We start from the raw sequence: 15,398 nt of genomic DNA on the forward strand, positions 1-15,398 counted from the left end.
GCTGGTCTCCACTAGATATGTGAGTAACTGAGAATGCTTGTGGTTGAGCATCCTCTTCAGACGCACATTCCAATGAATTTAGTATAAAACTCGGCTAAAACTCTTGAAAAAGGCTTTCAAGCAAATAAATACTACAATCCACTGTTAAATATTTTACATTTGCTCAGATAAACGTGGCATATGTAGGTTGCATCTCATTCAGACAGTAGACAACTTTTATACGTATTGACAATTTTATTTCATTTTTCATCTGTAATATTTCTTAATATCAGGGTTGAAACAACAACAGCAAAAAAAATTATTTACCTACGCTGTTCTTTGAATTCTGTCACTAATCATCCACTGCGTATCGATCCAACTTGAATGAAAAAATGTCAGAAGGGGTCAAATCGTTCCATGAGAATTTGATCAAATTATTCCGGCCATTGAAGGAACAAAAACTCAAATAAAATCGTACGTGAGTAACATTTGTAATGGCTGCCAAACGCCAACTCGATTGTTCGTCGATTTGAACTTTTCAGAAATTCCCATTTTGACATTTTCAAATGCGCCTACCTATTGCCGTGTTGGTTTTCACGCTGTCGCTTAAAATAGCATTTTCCCCACAAATACCGAGGGACGTATTTCAAGAACATTTTGTGTTTTCGACATAATGGGGACCAACAACAAAACGTAACAGATAAGATTAATTTATTGCCTGTCAAAAATTTAATTACCCCGTACTCTTTAAAGAATTCAATGGTTGAATAGTCCACATTGATTTTTTTTATAGCAAGCAATTTCTTTAAGTCTGCTATTACTGGACATAAAACGACGATATATACATGATAGGCGTTTTAAAACCTTTAGAATTTTATATATAAAAACAGAGACGAATAAGTAATCATTTTATTAGTATCGAAGTGAGAGTAAGTACCCTTTTATGAGAGCCGTCCATACTAAAAGAAGAAAACAATAAAAAAAAGAAAAGAAAACGTGCCGGACATTATTATTATTATTGTAAAACTACTTCTTATAAAATTAGAAAAGCTTATCAAAATTTTGGTCCTTGGCATATTAAAAAACGGTACTTGTACAGTTTAATCAAGACATTAAAAAAATGAAAATATCGAAAAAAGGTTATATTGTACCTATCCGTTTTGAACTGCAGATCCCCGAAAAAAAATTTCCACTTAATTTGATCGAGTAGTTTTATTTCTTTTTTTTACAGCGGAAAAAACACGTTTTTATGAGAGCGCGTTGAAGGCAGACATCTTGGATTTTTTGTAAATTTTTGTTTGAATTTTAGAAACACCACGGGGAGATAACTCCAGTTAAAGCGGCGACACTCCTTCCCCATCTTTAATACTAGCTTTTCTTCCTAAAAATCGAACCTTTTTCTCGGTATCATAACAAATAGTTTTTCGCTGTAAAAAAAAAAAAAAAAATAAATAAACAAAAAAAACTACTTGATGAAATTTAGTGAATTTTTTTTTCGGAGAACTTCATTCCATAACGGATACGTACAATTTAAACTTTTTTTTTCTCGATATTTTCATTTTTTAATGTCTTGAATAAACTGTACAAGTACGAAAAAAAAAAAAAGAAAGAAAAATCTGTATATTGTAAAGCCGTTCATACTAAAAGAAGAAAACAAGAAAGAAAGGAAAATCGTAGCTGGACATTATTGTTGTTGTAAAACTACTTCTTATAAAATTAGAAAAGCTTGTAAAAATTTTGGTCCTTGTCCAGCATTCACCCTATATGAAAAAAAAAAAAAAAATCAAAATCTGTATGTTGTACGTACTCATGATGAAACAAAAATATCACATGTGGATGGGGATGCCCTTTTCTCTTCCCTGCAACCTCTCTCCCACAGAAGAGACGTTGCGAGCCCATCCTTGTTTTATCGTTATTTCTATGGCAGGTGCTCGCTTGAACTCCAATCTCTGTTCCCCCCTCCCAATCTTTCACGAAAAACACCCGTCTAGCTGAATCCACTGTCAAAAATTTTTCCCACTCTTTATTTGTGTCTAAATGAAAACGTAGATTCCATGAACAAAGCTTCTATCTTAGAACTGCACGCCTGTGGAACTCTGTTCCGTCTGCCTGCTTCCTACCTGACTACAACCTGCATGTCTTCAAGTCCAACGTAAACAAATTCCTAATGAATCGCCCCTTTAAGTAAACACTTCATTAAATCTCCACACTAACGTACTTGCAATAAGCCTTATCCCTGAGTGGCTTCCGGGCCTTGATAAGTGGTGACCACCGTGTAAAAAAAAATCACATTCCAAAAAATCACGTGAGTTTTATATTAATAAAGAAAATCATTTTTGAGCAATAATTGCGAATTCGTATGCATTACCACATAGTAAGTATGAATTATTGTGCAATTATTTCCCTTTATTTTTTTAGATTGTTTTCAAAATTAGGGGCAAAAACACCTGCTCTTCGGTTACTCATAAAATTTGATTTTATTATTTAAAAATAAAACTACTTGATCAATTTACCTGATTTTGGAATATTTTCGTTTCATCACGGGAAAATACATTATGTAACATTGTCCGTGGACCAACACGTTGTGGACCCAGTCGCAAGGTAGACAAAAATAGAAAAGAACTTCAACTCGCGTTTTTTTTTGTTGTACAACGACATTTATTTTCTCATTCTCTCATTACCGCTTTGACGTCTCTCACGTGATCGTCTTCTCAAGCGTCATTCGCGCCTCTCTCGTGATCTGGAACGTTATTTCCGTATCTAACGTGATCTCCTTTTTAAAGTCTTTATTTTCCTACCAGTGACGTTGTTAGTTTAAACTAAACAGAAAAATACAAATAAAACACAATAGCCAAATTACATTTACACATTTATTGTACACTGGCAAACATTTAAAGAACAACACAACATAGTACAATCGAGACAGTTCAATAAGACTCACCAGATGGTGGTGGAATAAGGCCTTAGAGCTCACCTCGTGGTGGAAAAAGGTTCTCCTCTCCTTGAGAGGGAAAATCAACACGTCTGCCCATGACCAAGAGTAAAAGACACAAGGAATATATGAGGGGCAGATTACTCCTCCCCGATGTCCTCTAATTTTTAGTCCCCTACAACGTCATTTCGCAGGTATTTGCATACGCGCGTCCGCGCGTCCGCGCTATGTTACACTCCTTCACATGTGGAAAAAGAAATTCTTCATAAAAATTTAGAACCTGCTTCGAAGTAATATAAAAAAATTGAGGAAAAAAAAAAAATCAAGTTCACAAAAAAAAAAAAACATGAATAAATTAATCTAAATAAAATACCCCCTTTTTTGCCTTTCCCCCGTTAGAAATTCCTTCCTTTCATTTTCTGTTTTTAATGGAAAAAAAGAATAGGAATTCCAACGTATTTCTCTAAATATTTAAAGACAACGGTTTAATACGTTGAAAAGGAGAACAGCTAAGTTTACTGTTTCAACAACGAGCATGCAGTTTTTCTTTTTTAATTGCCTGTTCAGCGCCGAAACATTTCAGCTTTGTTGTCCACAACTAAAGTTTTAAATGTTAATAACATATTACAAAGTTACGCAAGTCGACACAAGACTAAATCCACGTACCATTGGATAGTCCTCGGCTTCTGCTGGCATTGCGTCTTTAAATCCATCAAATTAAAACGGGATATGTTTATTTTAGCAATAAAATCAGTTTATTGCTATAGACAGTCAATGACAAACATATTATACTGTTCATTGTATGACCAGATTTGTTACTTACTTTTTCGTGCGATTTTTTTCATGTTATTAAATAACATTTAAATTTTCTCAACCTATCACATCAGTCATATTAATATTCCTTCTTGTGCTTGATAGATTTATATGGCAACTGTTCACGTTTGCAACGTTATGACATCATAAGCACATAACTGTGTGGGCAAAAGCGTTTGCCCGTAAGTTTTTGCCTTCTTCCCCTCTTTCACGTTTCACGTTCGAGCCCGGTCACTGCGGCTCATTATTTTTCGGTCGCACGGGCACTCCCTACTATTTTGATTGGAAGAAAAGTTGTTTTGGTTTTTTGGGAGGGAAGAGGGGGGTCCAGCGCACAGGCAACACCGAGCAGCCACCCGCTAGTATATAAATAAATAATAGGATACCAAATTCTAATGATCATATATTTTTATTGATTTTTTCCAAAGATCAGTATAACTTTACGGATCGTTTCGTTTACACATGAACAACCAAATACAGATATATATCTCGGGAGTTTTCAGAAGTCTAAAAACGTTCTCAGAAACATTAGAAAAAAAGACAATAAGCAACTCTCAAATTGAAATAGGTTGTTAAAATATAGTTCCATGATTTTCTAGTAGACACTCTTTTTATAGGAGCAGAGGTACCAATAATACGCAAAACTTACAAAAATACAATAGGAGAAAGAAAAACTGTTAAACACATATAAGAAGTCACGTGGTAATAGAAAAAAGATATATTTTTAAAAGACAATTATACAAATACTAGTTGAATACCAGGCGTTACCTGGTCGTACAATATGCTTAAACATAGTATTTTAATTTATGTAGATTGCGTATGCATTATTATAGAATTAATTCTTTATTGGGTATTATATATTACGGAGAATAATTTGCCCGATGGACTAAAAAAAAAAAAAAAAAAAAAAATAGATAAAAGATAAATAATAAAAATAATAATGATAAAGTCGTCCATCAAATTCCGTGTGTGTTAATTTATAATATCACGTCAGCTGATATTTGCGCTTGACGATAAATGCCCTGGAAAAGTCACTTCTGATTAATGTTTTATTTTAAAATATGCAGACGAAGAAATGATTTGCGGCAATTTTAAATTGTACCTCTTTTTTATCGTAAATTGAACTCATTAATAAAATTTTTTAAAAATAAAATAGTGAGGTGCACCACAGATTGAACAGGGGATAATTCGATCTGTAATCGAATTCTCTACTACTGAGCTATATTTCCAGATGACAATAATTCTGTTTTATTTTTAAGAACAACGATTTACAGGGATTTTAATATGTCCCTTGGCCGGTGTAACGTAAAATATTCCCCAGTGAAAAATATTTCTTTTTAGCTATAAGAAAGAAAGACTGTTTTGAGGATCGAATTATTTCGATAATTATCGGATGAATTTCTGTACAAAACATATCTAAGAACACTGTCAGATATATAAATACCTTTGTATGAAATTTTCAAAAGATAGACTATGAGGAAAGAACTCACACTCATTGCTTCAAACGTAATAGATGTATGGAAACTAAAGCCGTTTTCAGGACTGCCAGCAACCATTGTAAGAAAGTAATAAGGAACGCAAGAGAGTTGTATGCTCAATCTGTTAAGTCCAAAGTAGCTGAGCAGCGGCTTGGTTCCCACCAGTTTTGGCAAATAGCAAACAGAATCCTGAACAGAAGCGTGTGCTCCATCCCAACTATTATCAATGGACCTGAGGTAATCTCGTCAGCATCAGACAAAGCCAAACTCTTTGTCAAGAACTTTGCAGCTAATTCTACCCTTTGCGACCAAGACCGCCAACCCCCAATATTTCCTCCTGTATCAGAAAACACGCTATGTGATATACGTATATCTGTACGTGATGTTGCCAAGCTAATCAAAAACCTTGATTCCAGTAAAGCAACTGGCCCTGATGGTATTCCAATTATAGTACTCAAAAAACTTCAACCTGAACTAGCGCCCATACTTACAAAACTGTTTAAACGTTGTCTTAAGGAGAATAGTTTCCCATCTCCCTGGAAAATCTCATCAGTATGCCCTGTATTTAAGAATTCAGGTGATCGCTCATCCCCCTCTCAGTACAGGCCAATAAGTCTCCTGTGCGTCATGAGTAAGTTGCTAGAATCTGTGTTAAATACAGAAGTAATCAAACATCTCAACAAAAATAACCTTCTTAGTGACACTCAATATGGTTTCCGTTCTGCTAGATCTACAGCAGATGTCCTTACAGTTATATCGCATAGGATTAGCAAATCTCTCGACGGTGGCAATCTTTCTAGGGCAATTGCTCTTGACATATCTAAAGCCTTTGATAGGGTATGGCATAAAGGTTTACTTCATAAGATCGCTAGCTATGGTATAGCTGGAAAAGTCTTCTCAATTATTAAATCGTTTCTTTCTGATAGGTTCATAAGAGTAGTAGTTGAGGGGCAAAAATCAGAAGCTCACAGTATTAATGCCGGTGTCCCTCAGGGATCCATCCTGGGCCCAACTCTTTTCCTGATCTACATTAATGATCTTCCAAATCACATCCTTACATCATTTGTAGACATTTATGCTGACGACACTACCATTTATGGTAGCACATCTAAGACAGTAAACGAGCAAGTACTCTCCAATTCTCTCTCCTCTGATCTTGAGCATGTAGTACAATGGGGAAAGGAGTGGCTGGTTACTTTTAATGCATCTAAAACCAAGCTTCTCTCTTTACATCATCAACATTTTAATCCACATTTGTCATCAATTGAAATGAATGGCTCTCGTCTTCAGGAGGCCTCAAGTTTTGACAAGCTTCTGGGCTTGACCATTACTCCTGATCTTAAATGGAACACGTATATCAAATCTGTTGCCAAGGCCGCTGGAAAAATGGTGGGATCTTTCTATCGATCCAGTAGATATCTCACTGCTGATGCTATTCTCTATCTATATAAGAGCCAGGTACGTCCAAGGATGGAATACTGTTGCCACATCTGGGCAGGAGCTGCTAGAAAGGACTTGTCCTGCCTTGATAGAGTTCAAAATAGACTTCGTAGCCTCGTAGGAGATGCCCTTTTCTCCTCCTTACAACCTCTATCTCACAGAAGAGATGTTGCGAGTTTGTCTCTGATGTATCGTTATTTTCATGGAAAGTGTTCAACTGAGCTTCAATCTATGGTCCCCCCTCGCCAAACTTTCACAAGAAACACTCGTCTAGCTGTAAACACTATCAATAATTTCCCCCACTCTTTATCTGTGCCTAAACCTAAACATAGATTCCATGAACAAAGCTTCTTTCTTAGGACTGCACGCCTGTGGAATTGTCTTCCGTTTTCCTGCTTTCCGGCTGACTACAATATGGTTGTGTTCAAGTCTAAGGTAAATAAGTTCTTGATGAGCCGTTCCATATAAGTTATTAAATTTACCAAATTTTCATTACTAATGATTACTATATTGACCAACTTCTACTGTACACTCTTTAACCCTTATCCTTGAGTGGCCTCTGGGCCTTGATAATGTGGTGATGCCTTTGTAAAAAAAAAAAAAAAAAAAAAAAAAAAAACTCACACTCACACACCACAGTGACTTTTATATACTAGTAGATATATGAGTATTTACAGTGAAAAGAATAATTAATAACTATCTTCTCTGGCAATTAGAATAATACGATTTATTTAAAATACCACTTAAAAGGAACATTATAAAAAACACATGTTAATAGAAATTAAAATTAAAAAAGTTAAACCTTACAAAATTTAAATTAAGTAAATATAGAAAATTACTTATAACTCGTCGAAAAGAAATCAATAAAGTATTCGATCGTAAGAATGCGAAAGCTAAAATAGAAATGATTTATGTAAAACATATACATTACATATTCCAGTGACGTATCATAGTTTCAGTGATACAGGTTGATGTTTACTGTTTAATTTTTCGTTCAACCTTTTTCAATCATCGACGTGTTACAATCGATTTTCGAACAACAATTCCAGGTTATGAAAGAATATCGAATAAATCACAGATTACAACAGATTTTTTTTCAAATAATATAGATTAAAACATAGATTATGTGGATGGCCTATATGAATTTGTTATTTTATTTTATTTTTTTTTGCATTATTAATGTTGAATGAATACATATTGTGTTTATTAAATGTGAAAAATCCGACCGACTAGAGAATATCGAATAAATCACATGTTCTCATTTCGCAAGTCCCCGTGGATTTGGAATGGAGTTTAAAGATCTTTTCTAAACAATAAAACAATAAAAGTCAACTTGTGTCAATGAAACCATTGTGAGAAATTTCATGAGTTGAATCGTTTAACTTCATTGGTTGATTGGTTTAATTCGTTGTTTTAATTACAGACTTACTCAATGGTTGATTTGAATTTTTAACCCGCAAGCGCGGTAGGTTTAAACTGAAAACTTTAGTCCGAGCAAATCTTTCATGCAGAACTGAAGCATTTTTAATATTCTTATTAATTTAAGGGCTTTAGCGCCCAATATTGTACATGGACCCTTTGAGGCAATTTAACTTAGGTATTCTTTTCTTGACGTAATATCGTCTTTCTAATCAGCTAAGAATGTTGATTTTGGTTTTATCTCTTTGACGGAATTATCCGCCCTTTTCTATTGGAACATAGTATCATAACCTATCATACTTTCATAAATCAGAGTCCATTTTCTGTAGGCTGTTTTTGAACCCAGTCAACGACGGGTACCTTTGCTAGTATATATATATATATATATATATATATATATATATATATATATATATATATATATTCAAAAACAGCCTACAGAAAATGGACTCTGATTTATGAAAGTATGATAGGTTATGAAAAGGAAGGGTTGTAAATTTGAGTTGAATTTGGGGGTATCAAAACCAAACCAAATATGATGAAAGTAAAAATAAAATAGATAAACCTCATAATTTATTATACCATACCTGTTCACACTGAAACACTTATCACAATATTCTGTGGCTCTATATTAAAAAACCTCGTTAAACTTTGTGACATATTTCCATTCTATGGCGGTCAGGGGCGAACGAACACCCCATAATTTTATTATACCATATTTCTTCAAACTGAAACATAATTATCAAAGCATACTTACGCAGATAGATATGAAAAGTCTTTATTAAAGTTTGTGCCTATTTCCATTCTATGGAGGCCAGGCGCGAACGCAGACCCCACAATTTTATTATACCATTCCTATTTAAGTTAAAACATACTTATCAAAGTATTCTTATGTACATCTATATCAAAAACACTTGTAAACGTTTTCTTTTAATTTTTAAATTTTTTATTTCCATACTTTGTGGACCAGGCGCGAACGCAGACCCAACAATTTTAATGAACCGCCGTCCTGCCAGATCAAAAATACCCATTCCTGTGTTCGATACATCTTATATCATTATATGCAATCAGTTTTTTAAAATAGTCAACCATATATGAGCCTATTCGTGATCACACACACACACACACACACACACACACACACACACACACACACACACACACACACACACACACACACACACACACACACACACACACATTCAGCTTTTATATTATATATATATATATATATATATATATACATACACACGTATACACAAACATGCATACACATAATTACCCATATTTATACATACGTAACTACACAAAAACACACAAATACACATACATATATATATACAACGCACAAACACATATATACACATATACATAGACATATAAAAAACCTACACATATATATATATATATATATATGTATTAATAAATATATATACATATACATACATACACACATAAGGACAATTATATACACATATACAAATGATAATAGCTGCTCCACCACCACTATAATTACTACTAACAACAACAACAACAACAACAACAATAATAATAATAATAATAATAATAATAATAATAATAATAATAATAATAATAATAATAAATACCTAGTGAAAGATTAGTAATGCGCCTAAAGAAAATTAAAAATTGAAAATGTATTGGTTATATATATATATATATATATATATATATATATTATATATATATATATATATATATAGATTATATATATATATATATATATATATATATATACATACAGAGAAATATGTATAATTTAGGAGTACTATTTATCTTAATATTTAAAAAAATAAAGTAATAACAGCTGATAGTGTTATTGATTATTTCTATAATTTTCAAGATAAAAGCAAGAGGATAAAATGGTAGAATGGGTTGAAAAACTACAATAATAAGAATGTATAGTTATAATAAAAAATGTATAGTTATAATAAAAATGTATAGTAATAAAAAAAATTTCTAACGTATTTTTATTTTAAATTTTAACAGGGGGACTACGTAATTTCAAAATTGCAATACTTGTATTTTGCCCTATGTTTGCATTGGAAAATCAGCTCACTCTTTATATTGATTACATTCTTCGATTGATTTGACGTTATTATCCTAACTGACTCAGAAAGGCAGAGGTTACAATATTTAGATCCAGCGGTGTAAGATTGCGATTTACATATAATACTTCAATTAATTGAGAAGTGAATATTCTTAGATTTAATTTTTTTAGTTAGAGTAGCCAAAGAAGTTCCCTTGTTGCTATTTGTGTTTTTATTACTAAAAGATGATTTCTCGTTAGAGATTCTCTGCTTTATTAAAGTAGAAATGGATCCGATGTATGTGTATGTTTTGGGTGCATTGTGGATACTGTTGTTGGTATTTAATATGAGATTGTAATTAAGGTTAGGACAGGATGTGGGTGAATAAATGGGGATATTATTACTGAGCTGATTTCCAAAGTTATTATCATGGGAGTTGTTCTGTGAAGGACTATCAGTATTTATATTATTAGTACTTCTATTTATCAATCTTATTAGCGGAGGGGGTGTTCAAGTTCATTGCCATTTGATTGACCAAAGATTGGCTGTTCGGAAAGATTAGTGGTGTTTCTTTGGAGAGATTTAGATGGTTACTCAGTTACAGTACATGAATAAATCACATTTTTATGGATACAGTTGTTATCGAAAGGGCATTGTTCTTTCTTTGGCAATTACATTAGGTTTTCTTGGTCAATGGAAAAGGAATTGCTTGGGCATCTTTAATTTTCTTCTTATTAGAGGCTGTGATTGTCTAAGTTAAATTAGGCATTGTAGCGTATGATATTTTGATAGAATTTTTATTAAACAAAGTGCTATACTTATGCGTGTACCTAAAAGAATTTTCAACAATATTGAAGAATTCCTTGAGGATATTAGTTTTTACATTGGAGCTGAAAGTGGGGTTAAACAAAGATTATTCTTTTTCTTCGTCCTTTTTCTAGTGGAAGATTTGTCTATGTTGAAAATTTATGATTTCTTTATTTCTGGACATGTTATGCGTAATTAATGAGGGTAATCGGCAAGTTTCTTGGTTTTTATGGTTACATTTTATTTTTTTTGCGTAAACCCCGAATATCTAAGGGCGTTATTATAAAACACGGAGTTTTGATTAAAGGTTTTTGTCAGCTGATAACCTAGTGATTCTGGTAGAGATTGAAAGTATTATGGATTATTATTCAGTTATTAAAAAACTATGAAGATCTTTGACAGTATTATAATACTCTCTAGGTCTGGCTCTAGTAGCAGCGAGGAGGGCATCGTCTCTATAAAGATCTCCCTGGATCTTTTTGAAATATATCTTAAGCTCCTTTAATAGCAAGATCCTAACCAAATCCATCACATATGCTGAGACTGAATTACCCATGAGAATATCAAAACTATAAATGGTGTCCTTCCCGGTGCAATGTTTATTGTCAAAGTAAATGGGAGAACGTCTGACCAGAAGAATCAGTTTAATTTCTAAGTCTGTTAAATCTGAGTTTTTTTTTTGCAAAAATAAGGGACTTGTTTAAAAGTATAGAGGAAATTGATTCGTAATAATTGTTTATGTCAAATATAATGAAACTTAGATTATTTTTATCTTTGAGATTAGTGAACCAATTGATTACTGATTGAGAATTTTGCCAAAGACGTAAGCTTGCTTTTTCATTACTGATAGGATGATTCTATCTAGAATTTTTTTGCTGAAAGCACCAATATCAGAGCTAGAAGGCTAGATTAACCTAATAGTAGGCTTATCTTGGAAGCTAGGTTTGTGATCCTTCAGCGTGGATCTCGGTGTGCCTGGAGTTAATATTTTCGTATAGTTATGAATGTTCATCTTTTGTTGAATTTTTTTTCATCAGCATTGATCTTATCTAATATGGTAGGAAGTACAACTTTGTAAGCCTTATTAAGCTCTTTATATAGATTTTTTTTTGTATTCAGGATATTCAAGTTTGTAGTAATTTTTTGTTTTGTCAGCAGTGACAAAAATATGGGGTCTAGTTTTTACTTTTTGTGCAAAGTTTTTAATTTTTCTAGAAATAGGGCTAGGAGGGTGTTTTTGTCTTTTAATTTAATCCTCCTTACGAGAGCTATCATAGAGTTTTCAAATTCGTCAAGGTAAGGATTGTGTGCGGGGTGTATAATTGATTTAAGTTCATAGAATTAAGCAGTCCTTCTTTGAATCTTTTTCTGCTCCCTTTGCGAATTGATAGCGAGTGAGTGATTTTGGGATTCTGGGTGTTCTTGATCAGAAGAAGCAGTGTTGGACCTGAGGTTATTCTTCGAATTCAAATCGTAATGGTAAGCCATCCATCTTACATTTTTCAAGAAGGAGTTTAAAGCCTTCACAAATTTAAAGATTTATGCGTTTTTAGCCTCTAAAAAAATGGAGATGTTTTTGTTTGCAGAGAGGGGGAGATATTCTTTGTCGAACAAAATTGGATGGGATCAAAATGCTTAAGGAGCATATAAATTAATGAAATCAAATGGATATAGCGTTTACCTAATATATACAATGCTAAGCTTCAAACTAATATAAATAACAGTATTTATATATAGAAAATTTAATCCCAACAAAAAAAAAAAAAAAAAAAACCCCCTCAAAACTCAATAGAGTGTAGAGCTTATTATAAGAGAAAAAAAAATTAAAACTGTAAGTTGAACTTTACAATCAAAATTTATTGTTCGGCTGAATACTCAAAAAATAATTTACAAAGTCCTTATTCTGCGGAGTTTCAAAGAATGCTATTCTTGTTATTCTTCTCATCAGAGGACATAAAGAAATCAGCAAATTATATTTGTAGCAATGATAGAATTTGCTAGTTAAGGCATTAAATGAAACCACAATTTATTGTAGTTATAAATTGCCAAAAAAAAGTGAAAAAATGTTGGATATGTAAAAAAATATAAAAACAAACCGCGCTATTTCAGCTTGCATGAAAATCCTCAATAGTTTTTTTTTAGAGAGAATGGAGTCCAAAATAAGTCCAGCGTGACGATGTATATAATCTGATTGGAAAACCTTCAAAACAGCTGAAATAATAACAATTGTTTTTTCCGGACAGTGCAGTAGCCCAAAAAGAAGTCGATCTCCAGTCAAATGGGACCGAGCAATAAAAGGCGAGAAAACGAGTATGAGAACCTTCATCATCGGCTTAATTAGAAAAAGTGATTTCAGATTAAATTTGAAAGAAATTAAGTTCAGGCTAAGCGAGGGAAAAATCAGTCCGTGAAAGCTCGTATTACTCTGACCGGAAATTGTCTAGACAGAACGAAACAGATCTTTCTATAAAGTGTTAAATTCGATGTCATTATTAAAAAAGGTGAAGAGGAGTGAGGATTATAAAGATTTAAGTGTGGCAGAATCTTAGCTTATTAGTAATTATAAGGCTGTCGAAAAGTACCGATGATGATAAAGATGACATAATAATAATAATAATAATAATAATAATAATAATAATAATAATAATAATAATAATAATAAATGCAAAGTAATTCAAATAATAATATAGCCAATGATCATGTGTGATAATAATAATAATGATAATAATAATAATAATAATAATAATAATAATTTAGTAATGATAGTAACAAATTTAGTATTAATGATAACAAAATTTAGTAATAATGATAAAAAACGGTCATAAAGATGGCGATAATAATATTATTTATAAAGCTACTACTACTAAAAACATTATTAATAGAAATAAACATAATAGCAACATTTATAATAAGCTCTACCCTTTATTGCATATTAAGCTTTTTTATTCGGTTGTGATTAAATTTTCTATATATAAATACTGTTATTTATATTAGTCTGAAGTTTACCATTGTGTATATCAAGTAAACATTAAATCCATTTGATTTCATTAATTTATAAATATACTACACCGTTGGGTCAGTATGTTATATTAGCTATAGAATTAATGTATGAGCGTGACACTTGTGAAGTAAAGAAAATAGTTTTTTGTGACATAACAGAAACATTTCTATGAAAGTATATTAAAATTAAAAAAAAACAATATAGATAGATTTCTACGAGCTGTTCTGTTTATATTTGTTTATTTTTTAAAAAACAAAACTTAAAGCCATTGGTTTATAAGTGGTTTGCCATACTTATAGGTAAATGTGCACTGAACACATACCATAATACTTAAAATTATGTTCAAATTTTGATATATCTTTTTTAAATAAAGTTGTTAGTTGATAGTACAGAATAGTTAAAAAAAAACTCTCCCCGTGTTAAGAATAGCTTTTTAAATAGAAAATGAAAATAAAATGTAACTTTAATAAAATGTTTTCGGATTTACACTACCAACATAAATAAATAACCCCGAAAATATGTTTTTTTTAAATTTGCATTACAAATAAATAATCAACGCGATAATAAAACGTATTGTTTTACTGTGTATGTTTTCAGCGTCCCAATGTTTTTTCGTGTTTAAATTATCCAAATAAACAATTGTTAATACTTTCTGCCTTTTTTTTTACATCGTTCATTTTGTATTACGTTTAAGTTATTTAAACGCAATTTTCTCACAAGTAAATCTATTTTAACCCATTGACAACCATAAGAGCATTTTACAACGGCAATTTACCGATGTATTTACGCTTGTATGGGTTTATGTTTATGTGCCCATGCGCAACCGGAAGTCGTAAATCGGATGTTGGGTTACAACACCCGTTACAAGGTCATTTGAGTTTTATAATTATATATATATATATATATATATATATATATATATATATATATATATATATATATATATTTAAATATTTTTTGCGGGGTACAAAATTTTATTATGGCTATGTAAAGACCAAATTTAAACTTGTTCGAAAACATTATTTATTTTAGATTGTGAAATTAAAAAATAAAAATGAATGCGTCAGCTGACCAGTTTCGAAGCTCGCTCAACAGAGCTAAAATCGAGCTTAATTACTTTTTATTGAAGACAAAATGGGTTTACAAGAAAAAACAACACGGGTATTTGATGCAAAGTAACATTGTTGTACGACAGAAGAAAATTTCTTGGCAAATCTTTCACTAATATTACCTAGCCAAGGTAGGTGTAGGTAGATAGGGCATTTGTCGACAGATGCCTGTTTAATTTTATTGAAATTAGAAATTTTATTTCTAATTGTAGATTCCACGATTTTCAATGGAAAACCATTATTGCAAAGAGTCTTGGTAATAAATTTGACTTCATCATTTAATTTGTTATCTGAACATATCATACAAGCTCTATGGATAAGGGTGTTGATAAGATTATATTTTTATTTGGTGCGGCAAAAAGAGTCCCAACG

This window comes from Euprymna scolopes, chromosome 32 (genome assembly GCF_053919585.1).
Source record: "Euprymna scolopes isolate OS-2025 chromosome 32, ASM5391958v1, whole genome shotgun sequence".
NCBI lineage: Eukaryota > Metazoa > Mollusca > Cephalopoda > Sepiida > Sepiolidae > Euprymna > Euprymna scolopes.